This window comes from Canis aureus, chromosome 3, assembly GCF_053574225.1.
Source record: "Canis aureus isolate CA01 chromosome 3, VMU_Caureus_v.1.0, whole genome shotgun sequence".
Taxonomy (NCBI): Eukaryota; Metazoa; Chordata; class Mammalia; order Carnivora; family Canidae; genus Canis; species Canis aureus.
Genome location: NC_135613.1, coordinates 18,138,831 through 18,155,525, shown reverse-complemented (window position 1 = coordinate 18,155,525; position 16,695 = coordinate 18,138,831).

Here is a 16,695-nt window from a genome sequence, read left to right as displayed (position 1 = left end):
TGCCAAGGCAGATTTCAGACACTAGGCTGATGTCATCGAAGTGGAGCTGTGAGGATGTGCTCTCTGGAGCTGGTCCCGGCTGCCTCCACTTCCCTGTGGCACACCTCTACTGCACAGAAGGAATGCAAGGAGTCATCACTGCCCACAGATGGTCACCTTTCCCATTTCTAACATTGTGTCAGTTGAAAGTACCTGTTACCTATGATGTACACTAACACAAGACTGTTGTGCCTTCTGCGACAGAGCACCTTCAGTCCAGGACTGCTGGAGTTCAGAGAGTCTACAGGGGTGTGTCATTTGTGGAAGACTGAGGAACCGTATGCCAGGTAGATTAGGGAGGAAGTGGGACCTGCCTGTGCCTTGATGATTGGATTTGTGCCCCAGTGCTCAGCTGTCTGCATCTCTTTCTGTCTCGATACCATGACCTGGTTTAGGATATGTCATCAGTTGCCTGCTTTCCTCAGCCCTCTGTGGTCAACGTGAAATCTCACAGTTTTCTCCTTGGTGGAGCAAGCACACTTTCCTTCTGGGGATTTCTGTTTTGTTTTTGTTTTTAATTTTTAGTTTTTTATTGCCACTTGTAGTAGGAGCCTAAGAGGCTGGAGGGAGATGGGGTGGGAAGGAGCAGAGGTCCTATGTCCTCTTGACTTTATCAGGCACCTGGTACTGCATTGAGTGCTGGTGCTATAGTGATGAACGAGCTGGACATCGTCCAGGTGAGGGCTCATGTCACAAAGGACCACTTAAGTCCTGGTAGAGAATTTGGGTTTCCTTTGGAGGGCCCTGGGAAGACATGGTTGAGTCTATGCAGGATGCAGAGTGAAGTGATAGATGTACTTCACTTAGGATTTCTAGTGGTTTGGGGTCATAAAGGACCATCTCTTGAAGTTGAAGAGCTCAGGCCAACGTTTTCCTGAGAAATCTAATTTTGTAGACCGCCGTGAGCCCTGATTTTCTGTTCATGACAAATTTATTAACACTTTACTGCAAACAGCACAACAGTTTTACTAAAGGCAAGGTTAGAAAGTTGACCCTTTTCTGACCCTTCATAAATGGAGTTTAAAATCACTTTAATGTCCTTGGGGTTTTGGCTCAAAGCGCAGAGTTTGTTTCCTAAAAGAGAGTTTGGGGTAAACCAATAGAGGTAATGTCATTGGTCTGCCAGTGGACACACCAGAGAGCTCTCTATGCTTAGCAGAACAAGTCTCCAAGTCCCAAGTGAGCTGCCTTTGCCACCAACTCAGATGGAAATTGGTGCCCTTTAAATGATGTTATATCTGGGGATTCAGATATGCCAGATCCTGCCTAAATCCATGATCATGCCTGCCTCCCTCAAGGAAGTCACTGAAGGAGGCTGGTTCACAGTGGAGAGCACAAGGGGAGGCAAGAGGAACGCTTGTTATTAGTCTGCTTCAGTGGTATTCCAGGTGGGGCAGGTGGCCTAGGCTGGAGGCCTGGGGGTCAATCTCCTTCCTCCAAGTACAGCTAGTCCAGGAAGACAGGATGCTTGAAAATGAGACTGGTGGTAGAGAGGCGGGGTGGGAAAGCGAGCTTGCAGAGCTGTGCTCACTCTTGTAAGACACCCAGTTCACCCAGTGTGAACCGCTTCTGACACTGTGAGGGACGAGAGTGCCACACTCATGTGAGTCATCTTTGGGAAACCAGCTAACATTGCATTCTCTTTGTAAAGGAAACTTGTCAAATTCACAGAAGTATGCAGACTGTATGAACACTCATGTACCCATTCTTCAGCATTATTAACTGACATTTTGACATGTTTGTTTCAGGTTATTTTTTAAAAATAAATAATACATCACAAAGGTGGGTGAAGCCTTCTTGTGTGTCTCAGCCCAATCCTATTCCCCTTTCTTCCTTTATCAGAGGTAACTACCACGCTATTTCATGCGTGTGTATGATTTTACACTTCTAAGATAGATGTAAGTATCCATAAACTATATTATTTTGTATGTATAAATATTTTACTTAGAAGTTGTCATGATGTGTATAGCCTTCTGTAGCTTACTTTTTTCACAATTATACTAGTAAATGAAGTTGTTCTTTATTCATTTTAACTGCTATGTAATATTCCATTGTATGTGTACCACAGTTTATGCATTTCCTATTGATGGTCTTTTTTAGATAGAAAATTTTTGCTGCTATTAAAATGCTTTCATTAACATTCTTACATGTCTTCTGGTGTAGCCTGTGAGAGTGTCTCTTGAGTATAAACATTGGATTTTGTTGAGCTGTAAGGATACATCTGCAACTGCACTAGGAATTTCTAAATTATACCACAAATAGTTGCAGATGTAAAATTAATACATCTTATTGATATTGAATTGTTTAAATCTGTGAACATAATATATATGTCCATTTTTTCAGGTCTTTTATGTTTTTAAATACATTTTTATGATTTTTAAATGACAATCTTATGCATCTTTTGCTAGATTTGCTCTTAAGTGGTACTTTTAAAATTGCATGTCCTATTTTACTATTATTAATGTAATGCAATTGATTTCTTTATATTGATCTATCCAGAAAGCTTACTGAATATTCTTAATTCTAATAGTTTATAGATTATTTTAGATATTTCTATGTAGACCGTCATGTCTCTTGTGAATATATTAACAGCATTGTTTCTTCTAATGCTTATACTTTAAAAAAAAAATTGCACTTGGTTCAGGCATCTGGAACAGTGTTTAATAGAAGCATCAGACTGGTTTTGTTACTGAAACAAAATCCTGAAAGACACCTATGCCTGGTTAAGGACGTTCCTCTATGTGGGACGTGAACTTGCTCAATGTTTGTTCCATGTGCTTCTCCAGACCGCCGAAACAGGAAAGCCATTTTCTCAGATTCTCTTACAGTTAGGATTTAACGAATTAGTGTGCATTAATCACTAAGACTTGAATTTGAAATGGGCTTGAACCGGGGAGAGCAGGATGTCAGGTGTTTGTCTTGCTGGTGTGGATCATGGGGGACATGGAGTGGCTATAGGGCCAAACGTTTGTGCTGTGGTTTACCCCTGTTTTTGCCAAGCAGCCTCTTAATTGTGTCAGGAACATAGATTCAGCTCTGCAGATGGCTTCAGGAATTGTTCATGAAGTTTCTTCATCCCTTCCAGTGCTTAGATAGCTTATTCAATACCTTGTAGTAAAATGTAGTAAAAATGTTCTGCCATTATGTACATTATATGCATTATACTTTCCCTTTTGACTTTCTGTTGCTTTACGTTTCTGCATGCCTTCTTGGTGATTTTCTCAGATCTGTTTTCCAGTTTATTATCTCTTCTGCTGTGTCTTCTCTGCTGTTTAAACAACCATGAAGTTTTTAATTTCAGTCATTGTTGAAATCCCAAATAAAACCAAGTTTTATTTGGTTCATTTTCAAATCCACCTATTTTCATAAAAATTAAAAAAATACTTATTATTTGTTTTATTTTTAAATAGTTTTCCTTTGATAGTTTTTATCTAATAGTTCCAGTACTTGAAGTTTTTGATATCTAACACTTCTGCTTGTTTGCTGTCTCTTCCTTATGGCAACTAAGCTAGAGACGTGTTATGTGGGTTTTTTTTTTTTTTTTTTTTTTTTTTTACTGTTAGCGTATCTCTAGTGGGTTTAGTTAACTGGACTTTGTGCAGTGTGCCCTGAGGGTGTATCTCTAAGCCCTTCAGAGCTCTTGTATTTGCCTCTGCCAGGTGCCCCAGAGGTGCTACTGACTCAGCCACCTTTTGTGCTAATTGTGTTGTTTAGGGATTCCTGGACCCCTTGAGTAATGAAAATTGCTCAGGTTTAGGTGAGGGAAGACTCATGGTTGTGAATTCTGGGTGATAATTTTTTTTCTTCTCAGAGCCCAAGAGAAGTTAGGTTTTACTCTGGTCTCCCTATTGCTGGTGAATGGATGGCTGTTTTCTAGTTGCCTTTATTTAGAGGGGGTACCCTTTGGTGGTCCTGGCACTACATAGTATTCTTATTTCCCATACCACTCCTGCAGACCCAATGTCTTTCATCTTTGTCCCGTGTGTGAATGAAAAGGTTTGCTGGGATTGGTCTAGGATGCACAGCATCTGCTGACACTTTTACTTTTTTGCTTTACAGCATTGTGTTTTCAGCCTCCAGAGATTTTCTGTACTTTCCCGTGAGGTCAGCTGTGCCTTAAAAATTTCATTTGAAATATGCACTTTTTATTAGGAAAGTTTTAGGTAATCTAATCAGCCACATTTCCAGGAGCAGGTGTACCTTCCATAAAATTTTAACCTGCAGAGATGGCTGCTTGTGAGGAGTGGTTGTACTTTGAACAGTTAGAGGACTAAGTCTTTAATCCTAGAGGAATAGTGAGTGGGGAGTGAAAGGAGTTGGGAGGATATGGGGAGGTGGGAAGGGCATGGCAGAAAGGGGAGTTGTAAGGGAGCATTCTCTCCATACGCCTTCATCTACATCTGCACTCTGGCTGCTTAAACTGGTCCACGGATCAGCAATTTCAGCATCACATGGGAGCTTGTTAGAGATGCAGAGTGTCAGGCCCTGCCTCATACCCACTGAGAATCTTCATTTTAATAAAACCCCCAGGAGGGGATCCCTGGGTGGCTCAGCGGTTTAGCGCCACCTTCAGCTGGAGGCGTGATCCTGGAGACCTGGGATTGAGTCCCACGTCGGGCTCCCTGCATGGAGCCTGATTCTCTCTCTGCCTGTGTCTCTGCCTCTCTCTCTCTCTCTCTGTGTGTGTGTCTCTCATGAATAAGTAGATAAATAAAATATTAAAAATAAATAAATAAAATCCCCAGGAGAGAAGTAGATGAAAAATTTGACTTACACTATCTCCGATGTAACTACCTTCCATAAAGTGACTACTTCTTTAAGGTTAAAGACTTTCCTACTCTTGTTGGCCACGTCTCTAGCTTAGTTCTTTTCCTCCAGTTAATTTTTTTTAAAGATTTATTTTTTTGAGGGAGAGAGAGTGAGCGGGGTGGGGGGTAGAGGGAAAGAGGGAGAGAATCTCAAGCAGACTCTGTGGTGAGTGTGGAGCCTGACAGGGGGCTCAGCTTCAGGACCCTGGAATCATGACCTGAGCCAAAGGCAGACGCTGAACCACCTGAGCTACCCAGGTGCCCAAACAATTTTATTTTTAAGTAATCTCTGCACTCAACATGTGGCTCAAATTTACAGCCCTGAGATCAAGAGTTGCATGCTCCACCAACTGAGCCAGCGAGGCACCCCTGTACCGAAATTTTTGAGAACAGTTTCTATTGGTGGTATATTGAGAGGATGTTAATATGACATATTGTCATGTCGAGTATAACAGCAAAATCTTACTTAAGAGCAAAGCTATTATGAAACTCTCAGGGCATTTGCTCTTAATCAGCTCTTCAGGGTAAAGAACTGAGAACTTGAAGCATTCTGTGGAGAGCTTTAGACTTAGCTAAACTGAAGTGTTGGCATACAGAGCATTTGCAACTCCCAATATCCCCAAGTGTCAATATCCTCTTTTGTCCACGTTCTCTCTAACACTTATTCTTATCTTTTGGATGATGGCCATTCCAACAGGTGTGAGGTGATGTCCCATTGTGGTTTTGATTTGCATTTCTCTGATGACTGGTGATGTTGAGCATCTTTTTATGTACATATGCACTTGTATGTCTTCTTTGGAAAAATGTCTGTTCAGGTCCTCAGCTCATTTTTTAATCCAGTTTTTGCTTTTGTTTTTGTTTTGCTTTCAAGTTGTATAAATTCCTTATATGTTTTGTTTTGTTTCCTTATATGTTTTGGATGCTAACCCTTTGTCACATATATGGCTTGCAAATATTTTTTCCTGTTCTGTAGATTGCCTTTTCATTTTGTTGATTGTTTCTTTTGCTGTGCAGAATCTTACTAGTTCGATGTAGTCCCACTTGTTTATTTTTGCTTTTGTTGCTTGTGCTTTTGCTGTCATCTGCAGAAAATTGTTGCCAAGGCCATTGTCAAGGAGCTTTTTCCTAAGTTTTTTTTCTAGTTTTATACTTTTCAGGTCTTATGTTTAAATGTTAAATCCATTTTGTGTTCAGGTTTGAGGGTGGTGTAAAATTAAGAGACTGAAGAAACATAACCAAATGCAATATATTAATCTTGCTTGGATTCTGATAGGAACAAAACCAACTGCAAAAAAGACATTTTGGGGGACAATTGGAGAAATTTAAGTAAGGTTGGGTTTCAGGTGATAAGAGATTACTGTAATTTTGTTAAATGTGATAATGGATTGTGATTACCTTGAAAAAGGTGTCCTTATGAGTTAAGGATGCATTACTAAAGTATTCATGAGGGAAGTGATAGATGTGTGGGATTTACTTTAAAATACCAGCAAACATAGTTGAGTGCAGGGGGATTAGATGAAACAGGATTGTCCGTGAGTGGATAACTGTTGAAAATAAAAGGTTGATTCATTTGGGGAATATAAAAAATAGTGAAAGGGTATAAAGAGGAAAGGAGAAAAAATAAGTGGGAAATATCAGAAAGGAGACAGATCATGAAAGACCCCTAACTCTGGGAAACGAACTAGGGGTGGTGGAAGGGGAGGTGGGCGGGGGGTGGGGGAGACTGGGTGGCGGGCACTGAGGTGGGCACTTGACAGGATGAGCACTGGGTATTATTCTGTATGTTGACAAATTGAACACCAATAAAAAATAAATTTATTTAAAAAAATAAAAGGTTGAGTCATAGGGTTATTATACTTTTCTCTCTAATGAATGCTTGAAATTTCCGTAATAAAAATTTTTTGGAAAGTCTTAGATTCTTTGAGTCAAGAAGCAATTTCATTAGAATTATAACTTGTCATCAATATGTCCTTTTCTGAGAAAAGGATTCAAAACCGTTGATTTTTTTCCTAGATAGGATTTATTTTTATTTTTATTGATTCTAATAGGTTCTAGGTTTTTCTCTTAAAGACAGAGGGTAGCCTAAAAAAAAAAAACAAAAAACAAAAAAACCAACCCAACAGACTTTGACAATATAAACACTAGGAATGAAATTAGGAGTATGTTCAAAATATGAGGTATATGTGTATATATACATATATATGTACACATCCATCTACATGGAAGCCTACTTATAACTATTTTGGAGGCTTTTTTCCTCCTCAGGCCTTATTTTCCACGACAAATTCCTATAAATCCAAAATGTCTATTTCGGACTTTGTAGAGAGCCAGAGTACTGCTGTAAGAAGGAGTTTAGAGTCCGACCTTATATTCAGATCCCAGCTCTGTTGCTGATGAACTGTAGTGATGGAGGGAGGACAAATTTACCTAAACTGTCTGAACCTTGGTTCCTTCCACTGTGAAATGGGACTAATTATAGTACCTATTGCATAGAATTGTGGTGAGGATAAAATGATCCCATTTCAGGTGTGGTGAGATTTAAATTGTGTTCTAAGAATACTAGGAGTGTCCACAGAATCCTAACACATGTGCGCGTGTGTTAGAAAAAACCTCCAGAATGTTGGCCACATGACAAAAATGCCTGCTGTCTGCCCTAAAAACCCTATCTCAATTGTGGCATGTAGCTTTCTGTGTCAGTATAAGGAACTTCTCTGAAGTGAATTTGTACAACATTTTGGGATGCCTAGGTGACTCAGTGGTTGGGCATTTGCCTTTGGCTTGGGGCGTGGTCCTGGAGTCCCATGATCTGATCCTGCATCCTGCGTCTATCTCTGCCTGTGTCTCTGCCTCTCTCTCTTTCTCTGTCTCTCATGAATAAATAAATAAAATACTTAAAAAAAAAAGAATTTGTATAACATTTCTCTATTTCTGGAGTTGACTATTCAGAGGTACATTTCCAAGTTATTTGTCTCATTTCCCTTTGGACTTGATTTGCCTTAAGTTTTCCCTGGGGAAGAGTGAAATGTGAAAACCAAGCTTAAGCATTATTGGATTGAGGAAGGCACTGCTAGATATCAGGTGAGCAAGACTCAGTCTGTGTTCTCAAGAAGGCCTAGGACATATCTCTGTATCTTTAGGGAAGAAGGAAGAAGAGGTGGTGGTGTGAACAAGTTTTTAGAGTTAGAATTTTTCACTAGAATCTTGGCTTTTCTGCATATCTTTGGCAAGTCGTCTGTCTTCTTTGAATCTCAGTTTTCTCACTCATAAAATGGAGGTCTCTGCTTCACCAGTTATGTGGATCAAAGGAGACCATGGCATTGCTTTTGAACTCTGAAGGGCCACACATGTATTCATTGATATTTTCTAGAGTGCGTCAGACTTCTCTTGGCATCCCAAGAGGTATCAGAACAAATTAGGAGCAGCCCCTGAATGCTTTCTAGGCTCTTTTAGGACATGACCTTGGTCTATGAGGGTTTGAAACAGTCTAGCCCCCTTGTCTTATTCTTGGCCTCCCTGTGCTGCTCTTGGGCCTAGACAAGAAGCTGTATGGGGTGTGGTGGCACTTGGCCTATGTTGTAGTATCCCTCAAAGCCAAGAGGAAAGCCCTACTCAGCAAGGAGAAAGTGTAAGAGGGTCACAATCCCTGATGTCACTCTGCACCTTCACATAAGTCTTTATGGGTTCCCAAGCAGGCCAGCCAGTGCACTAGGTGTTGGAAATATAATATGAACAAACAGACATGGAGTTTTTAAGTTTGGTGAGAAGTTGGCTGGGTGTTCTGTGTGTCAACTCTAGCACTGTCCAGGAGAACTTCCCGTAATGATTGAAATGTTTACCTGTGCTGTGTAATTCAGTAGCCACTGGCTATCCATGAGAGTAGTAGGGCCCTTGAAATGTGGCTTATGTGACTAAGGGACTGGATTTTAAAGTTTATTTAATTTTAATGAATTTAAGTAGCCCCAGGTGGCTAGAGGCTACCATATTGGACAATATTGGACAGTGCCGGAAATATTCTGAGAAGGTTAGAATGGCACCCAAGCAGGCTGGAGGCTTGAATTCTTTCTTTAAAAAGAGCTATGAGACTCATAAAACCTGGTCGTAGCTCTGCCTCCCAGTATGTGTGGATTTACCATGGCACTTGGCCTCTTCTCTGATTTAATTTCCTGGTCTATAAAATGGGAACAGAGGGAGGATGGGATTAAATTTTCCCATAAAGTATTAAATTTTGACTCTGTTATGATTTGTGTTTTATTTTTACAGTACATTCGTATCCTGTGGCCACTGTAACAGAATGCCACAGACATAGTGGCTTAAAATAACAAAAATGTATTCTCTTAGTCTTGAAGGCCAGAATTCCAAAATTGGTGTCTTTGGGCTGAAATCATGGTGTTGGCAGGATTATGTTCCACCTGAAGCTCTAGGGAAAAATCCATTCCTTGCCTCTACAAGCTTCTAGTGACTGCTGGCATTCTTTGGCTGGTAGCCACATCCTTTCAATCTCTGCCTCTGTAGCTACATGGCCTCTTCTTTTTGCTCTCCTTCTAACTTCTTATAAAGGACCCTTATGATGGTATTTAGGGCCCACCAGATAATCCAGGATACTTTCCCCATCTGAAGACCCTCAATTTAATTACATTGCAAAGACCCCTTTTCCAAATAATGTACTATTTATAGGGCCCAGGTTTTGGGACCTGATCTCTTTGACCATTATTCAGCCTCCTATACATAGTAAAATTTAATGATAATGGGTTTGCTTTAAATCTCTATAATTGGATGTGTGAAAGTTGCTGCCTGCCTACATGCTCTCCCAGGGAGAAGAATTTCTCAGCTTTCTGAATAGGGACTTGAGTTTCATTAAAAAAAAAAAAAAAAAAAAAAAAGCCTTCCCTGTTCTACCTTGATTTATTTGTGCCAGAGCATCTTCACTAAAAGGTCAGTTAGCTTATGAATGTGCCTCAACTCGTACACTACACTATGGAGATATTCCTCACATCACCCCTCATCTCTAAAGGTGTGGAAGGGGGCTGTGACTGGGAGTTGAGTCAGGAAGATACAAACTATTGCATGTGAACGAGAGGGGAGAGCATTTGTTGGATCAGCTGGGTAAGTGGTGTTTCTCTAGTAGCATACTCATAAATTTGAAAATATAAAGGATTGGCCCCGACACAGCCCAAGAACAGCTTGTTACTCTGATTTGGAATGTCATGTTTTTTTGTGTTATTTAATCAAATCTGAGAGCAGTGGTTGGGGAAAGTAGGCTTTGTAAATATTTCTCTGAAGCTTTCACATTTCAACAGAAAACAGATGCCAAGTGTTTTCATTATTATCAATGCTCAAAGTTATTGAAATAAAGCACACATCTATTCCTTCGTACAGCAAAATGCCAGCAGTGGCCCTGAGTTGGGAAGGTGGAGGATGGGGGAAGATAAATGAATTTTGTAAAGTTTGAACGAGGAATAAGTTGTCTGGAAGACCTTCATTTTTTGCAAAAAGAGGCCTAAAAGTGAAATCTTTATTATCAGAGGGATGTAGAAACACAATTATAATTTAATGTGAGTCACAATACCGTTGTTCAACCAGGGAACAGAATGACTTGGAAGCAGAATAAAATTTCTTCATCTGTGTCTTTTAAGAACAGGGTGTTCTGTTGGTCTGCTCATGTCCTTGGGTTAAATGGTCGAGTGTCTATTCTGTTCTGCAAGGCGGTCAATGGTCTTATTACTGGCTATTTGGGGTTGCTTTTCAAAGAATTAATAATAAAATCATAATGTGTTTATTAAGTGCCAGGCCCTGTGCTCTGTGCCCTACTGACTCTCTCATTTAACCCTCATTGTTACCCTGTAGGGTAAGTATCATTATCCCCAGTTTATAGATGAAACAGGCTTGGAGAAGTTGGCAGCTTACCCAAAGTCTCTTGGCTATGGGGCGCCACAGCAAAGTTTGAAACCCTTGCCTTCTGATCTAGAGCCCAGCGCTCAGTCACTGGCTCTCCCCTCTCCGAGTACGACAGGCTTGGGAGCTCCCTTCACTTTCTCTGAAAGCCCATGTAAGTGCTCTGGCAAATTTAGTTCCTCGATGTTCATTCATGGTGACTGTCATATGGTGGTGAGGGGGCCGGGGAGTGGGGAGGGGATTGATGTGCATAAGGTTTTTGGCTGCTTTGTAATGTCAGAGCATTTATGCTTTTTTTTTTTCTTCCTTTTTTTTCTTTTCTTTTACTGTGACTGTATCTTTTCAACTCCCTCATATTTCTAAGTGGGAGAGGAGACAGGATTACATAGCTTTCCAGGGATAGAGAACACAATCTTTTCCCCACATTTAAAGACTATTTCACTTACTTCCTGGCAGAGAGGATATTTTCCCTTCAGATTCCTCATCTGTTTCAGACCGATGAGTTAACACTCTGGTTTTCAGTGTGTGCTTGGAGCAGGCACTTGAGTTCTGTGAGCTGGTGCCATAGAAGACTGCATTCACCCATTCGTTCATTCAACAAGGATTTATGGAGCTTCCACTATATGCCAGGCTCTCCCAAGGACATACTTGTGAACATGACTGGCCTCACCCTCAGCCAGAGTTCCTTATTCTGTAGGCCTGTTCATTGTGCACATCCTTGGCCCTGACCCACTAAATTCCCAAGCAGGGAGATAACTAAAAATGCCGCCACGCATTTCCAATGTGCCTCCAGAGGGCGCTGCTGCCCCTGGTTGAGAACCACTGCCAAGGGCAGAGACTGGTTTTGGAACAAACAAGAAGTTTGGATGCAGTCCCCACTGTCCTGGGTGTGGTGCACACTTGTCTTTTTCTAGGAATTTGGCCCATACTAAATTAGGACAGTAGAAGGAGGTATTAGAAAAAGCAGAGGGAAAACCAGATCCAATTATGAGCTCAGAAATTTGTGTGTTGATATGCTCCCCACCAAGGTGGGACCAGGAAGGCTGGTTTTCTTTTCTTTTTTTTTCATCCCTTCCTCCCTGTTCACCCACCTACTTCCCAACCCCCATCTCCATTAAAGGGTAAATGGGATGGATCTGAACAACTAAGCCTGAGCCAGAGCCTGAGGAAGACGCTGGCCAGGAGGTTTAGTGCGGGCTTAGATACCCGGAGCACCCCGGGAAGGAGAGAAGAAGACTTCTGACTGATAGGTAACTTGAGGATAAAGGTAGAGACATCTTTTGTCCACACTCCAGATCCCATGAGTGTGCTGAGTCGGCTAATTGCAAGATTTTCCCGGTAACTCGATTAAACCCTCCCTTCCTTCTTATTGTTAACAACACAGCAAAGGATTTATGCAGAGAAAAATAAGGCTGGGAACCTGCCCTAAAATAGTTCAGCATCTGCCACATCATTTTGTCACAAAACCTACCAAGTGCTAAGCATTGTCTGGGGTCTGGGAGTGAATGGGGTAAACACAGTGGTTGGTTGCCCATCCATGTGGAGTTTGGAGACTAGCAAGAACGACAGACTATTTAAAGAACATTTACAAGACTAACACATTTTAAGGAGGGCTTAGCATGTATTGGCAAGGGTGTGGAGGGGCAAAACCCTCAGACATAGCTGGTGGGATATGATTTCGTTTGGCATTTACTGAGAACAGTGAGAGTTAAAGATATAACCTTATATAACTCAGTGCTGGTACTTCTATTATATACTCGTGTTCCTTTTGAACATGTACTGAGAATGTTCACAGCAGCTTTCTTTGTAGTAGTTAAAGAAAAAAGCGTCAGCCTAAATGTTCACTGACAGGAGAATTAATCCATTCATTGGAATGCATCCACGGAAATGTGAGAACTGAAACTTCACGTATTTACGTGGACGTGTCTCACAGAGCCGATGATGAACAATAAAAGCAGGTTGCAGAATAGTATGTGCGCATCCCACGTGTATTAAATTTAAAAACATACCAATGAATGAAACATATTGCTTAGGCACACAAACACATATAGTAAAAACAGAATGAAATCTATGGGAACGATAAGCCCTAAATTTAAAATAGCAGGTAACTCTGAGGAGGAGGAAGGAATGTAATTATGCAGGGGAATGCAGAGATCTTTAACCATAGCTGTATTTTATATTGTAAGGTAGATGGGATAGTGGGCACATTGGTATTGTTGCATCATCATTTATATACAATACTTACCCATCAGTGTCCCCTTCCCGGTCCTTCCTTAGAGACCTCCATTTTGTTTAAATATCTACTCCCCATTTAACGCATTCTGAGGTCATGGGGAACCTGACCCACTTCTAGTTCAGAGTTCATGGCCTCCTTAGTTTTAGGATGACCCATTATTCTTATTAGCAATCAGTTTTAAAAAAAGGCATGTGGTCCAATTTTGGCCAATTACCCTGGAAAGGTTTTCTTTAGTTTTCTGGAAAGTACCTTCTCTAAGGAGAGAGCTACAGAAAACATCTCTCTCTGTCTCTGTCTCTTATTCTATGACTCTTCCTGGACCTAGAAGAGGACACATGTAGCCATGCTTGCCTATGACATCCTCCCTCCAACAGTGAAGGGGACAGCCTTAAGAAGTAACCAACGCTGTAAATGGCAGAGTGGAGAGACGATTAAATCTGTCAACTTTATCTCCCTGGCTCTGAAGTCCATCCCACCTTTGCTCTTCCAGAATGTGAGCCAGTAGTAAGTGTTGTTGAGGTCTAAGCCACTTTGGTTTGGGTTTTCCATCATCTTGCAGCTGAAAGTATTCTAACTGTCCCACCTAGGTTGCTATGGAAGCACACAACAATCACTCCCTAATCAGCAGGAATATTGTCTCTTAATTTCTCAATTTTAAGTTTTTCTCCTATTTTGACTTAAACATTTGTAGTCTGCTCTGATGGCTGGCTGTCACTACTAGCAAGATTTAGTCATTGAAGAAATCCACCAACAAGCAGGAAACCAAATATTAACGGAAAAGATATTTAAAAGTCCAGTGTGGTTAGTGTATTAAATTTGCCTTTTTCTGTGAACATCTAAGTTTCCTGTGCCCACTATAACAACTTACTAAAACCAGGAGTCTTAAAACAACAAAAATCTATTCTCCCACAGTTCTGGAACCCAGAGGTGTTCTATAAGGTATACATATATATACATATATACACACACATACATACATACATATGTATATATATATTTTTAATTCTTCCATTCAACCCACTACAATGTTGTTGCTCTTTGTTGTGATTCTGTAGTGCAAACAGATAATGTAGCTCTGTTTTCAAACTAAAAACTGGTTCCTGAGTCATAAAAGTAGGAATAAGTAGATCGGTATTCACTGGTGCTCTACAGACAGCATTCAGTCTTCTCTTTCCCAAATTGGTTAACTGCTTAGTTAACACTTGAGAGATTTTCTTAAAAAAGATTTTAACAGAGGAGGGGTGCCCAGCTGGCTCAGCTGGTAGAGCATGTGACTCTTGATCTTGGGGTTGTGAGTTTAAGCCCCACGTTGAGTGTAGAGATTACTTTAAAAAGTCTCAAAAGATTTTAACAGGAAATAAAGTTATGTTATATAAATGTTGGAAAACATTTTCTTGACAGTGTAAGTTCCTGGATCCCTGGGAAAGAGGCAGTGTTTAGCCTCAGATATATCCCAGGACAAATGTGGACAGAGAGGCCCAGCACCAGATACAGGCTTGCCAGAAAAGGAAAGTATGAATGAAATTAGCAGAAAGCAGATGAGTGTGAGAAGGGAAAAACCAGTCATGTTATGAGGCCATTTAATCTCCTCTGAGAGGTGGTGGATAGATCCCAGGAAGACAGCTGCAGATGCTGGAAAGGAAAGAAAGGACACTGGACTTAGGTTCAGAGAGTCCCCCTCATGTTTCTGATGTGTTTCCATATGATCCCTGGATCTGTTTTATCTCCCCTAAATTTTAGGAAAATTACACTTCCTGACACAAGTTTATGTCATAAAAACAGGGATGATGATGCACACCTCTCAGGGCTGTTATGCAGATAAATCCAGTGAACCTCATCTACAAGAGGGCTCAGTTCATGTCTGTTGAATGAGAATCTGAACTAGGAATGTCTTCAGTGAGTAGCTGGTTGGGAACACCTACAGTGGGTATGTTATCATAGTTATTCAGATTCACCAATTTCTATAAGGTTTTGGTTAGAAATGGAAAGGCCAAGATGAACACACTGGACTTCAGTTTCTAGCCACAATGGAGTAAAGATACGGATTAGCCCTCTCATCATAAATAACTTGGCCTGACAAACTATGGGGGGTAACTTTTGTCCAGCCAGTAGACAATAAGTGTGACAAGACTGATCCTCAGAAGTGGGAAACTTGAATTGAGTCCTGTAAGCATTCGGCTCCCTGCTTGGGGATGGTGTTCTACCCGTGGCATAAGGAACAGGAATTTGAGCAGAATGCAATGGTCCCACTGGCTAAAGGAGGCATAGATCAGAGTTCAGGGCAACTGAAGACGCTAGAATCCATGGGGCAGGGGGGAGATATGTGTGGTGGTTCCCTCTGAGTCTGCAGCTGAGAGACATGTGCAAACAAGACTATCAGAGGTTCAGAGCTGCTGAACAGGTCTGAGAGCAGAGTTTAGGTACTAGAGGACCAGCAGTTCTGGTCTGGGACTCATTGCATTTTCAGCCCTGCCAGAGTGGAGAAAGTTCATTAATGGCTTGTTAATGGCTCATTAATGGCATCTGGCTTCTAGGAAGGCCATGCCTTAGGAGAAAGATTTGTCCTAGAGTAGGATTTCTCAGCCTTGGTTCTATTGCCTATTTGGACAAGAGAGTTCTTTGTTGGGGCGGGGTGGTTGGGAGGCTGTCTTGTGCATTGTAGGATATCTAGCATCCTGACCCCCATCTCCTAGATATCAGTAATGCCACACCACTGACTTGTGACAGCCAAAAAGTGTCATTTTTCCAGCCATTGTCAAGTGTCCTCTCGAGGCAGAATCACCCCAGTTGACAACCACTGCCCTTGGTTAGAACCTAATTTGTACTTTCCCTAACAGAACACAAAACTAAGTCATGATAAGATTTGGAGCAGAGGGTCACCTAGGTGGCTTAGTCGGTTAAGCATCTGCCTTCAGCTCAGGTCATGATTTCAGGGTCCTGGAATGGAGCCACGTGTTGGGCTCCCAGCTCACTGGGGAGTCTGCTTTCCTTCTCCCTCTGCTTCTTCCCCCACCCCACTCATGCACTCTCTCTTTCTCTCCCTCCCTATCTTTCAAATAAATAAATAGATAGATAGATAGATAGATAGATAGATAGATAGATAGATAGATAGATAAATAATCTAAAAAAAAGATTTTTAGTAGAGGCAGAATTTTCCATACTAATGGTTGAGTCCTGCCAAGTTGGAGGAGCTTGGGAAACACTGGGCTTTCCACAGATCCGGAGTAACAGCTCCTAAAACTAAACCTACACTAGCTCAAGATGATCCACCAGGAACTGAACTGCAGAAGCAGTGCCTTTGAGAAGATAAAATCCAAAAAACAACAACAAAAAAAGACAGCCATGAGTGCCCTATCATGGATTAATCACAACACCCAGTGTTCAGTCAAGAGATACTAGATGTACTAGCAAACAGAAAAATTTAATATTTAGTCAAGCAGAACTGCAAGCAATAAAGACAAAACCCACAATGGCCCAGATGTTGGGCTTGGAAAAGGAAAACTCTAGGGCAGCTATTATAAATGCATTCAGAGAACTAAAGGAGTGAACAGGCGACCTAGCAAACAAGTGAAGGCCACAAAAAAAGAACAAATGGAAGTTCTAGCAGTGAAAGTAAGAACTGAAATGAATAATACCTGAAGTGGAAGTACTTACTGGTAGATTGAAATAGCAGAAGGCAAGATCTGGGAACTGGAAGGCAGATGAGTAATAATAGTCCAA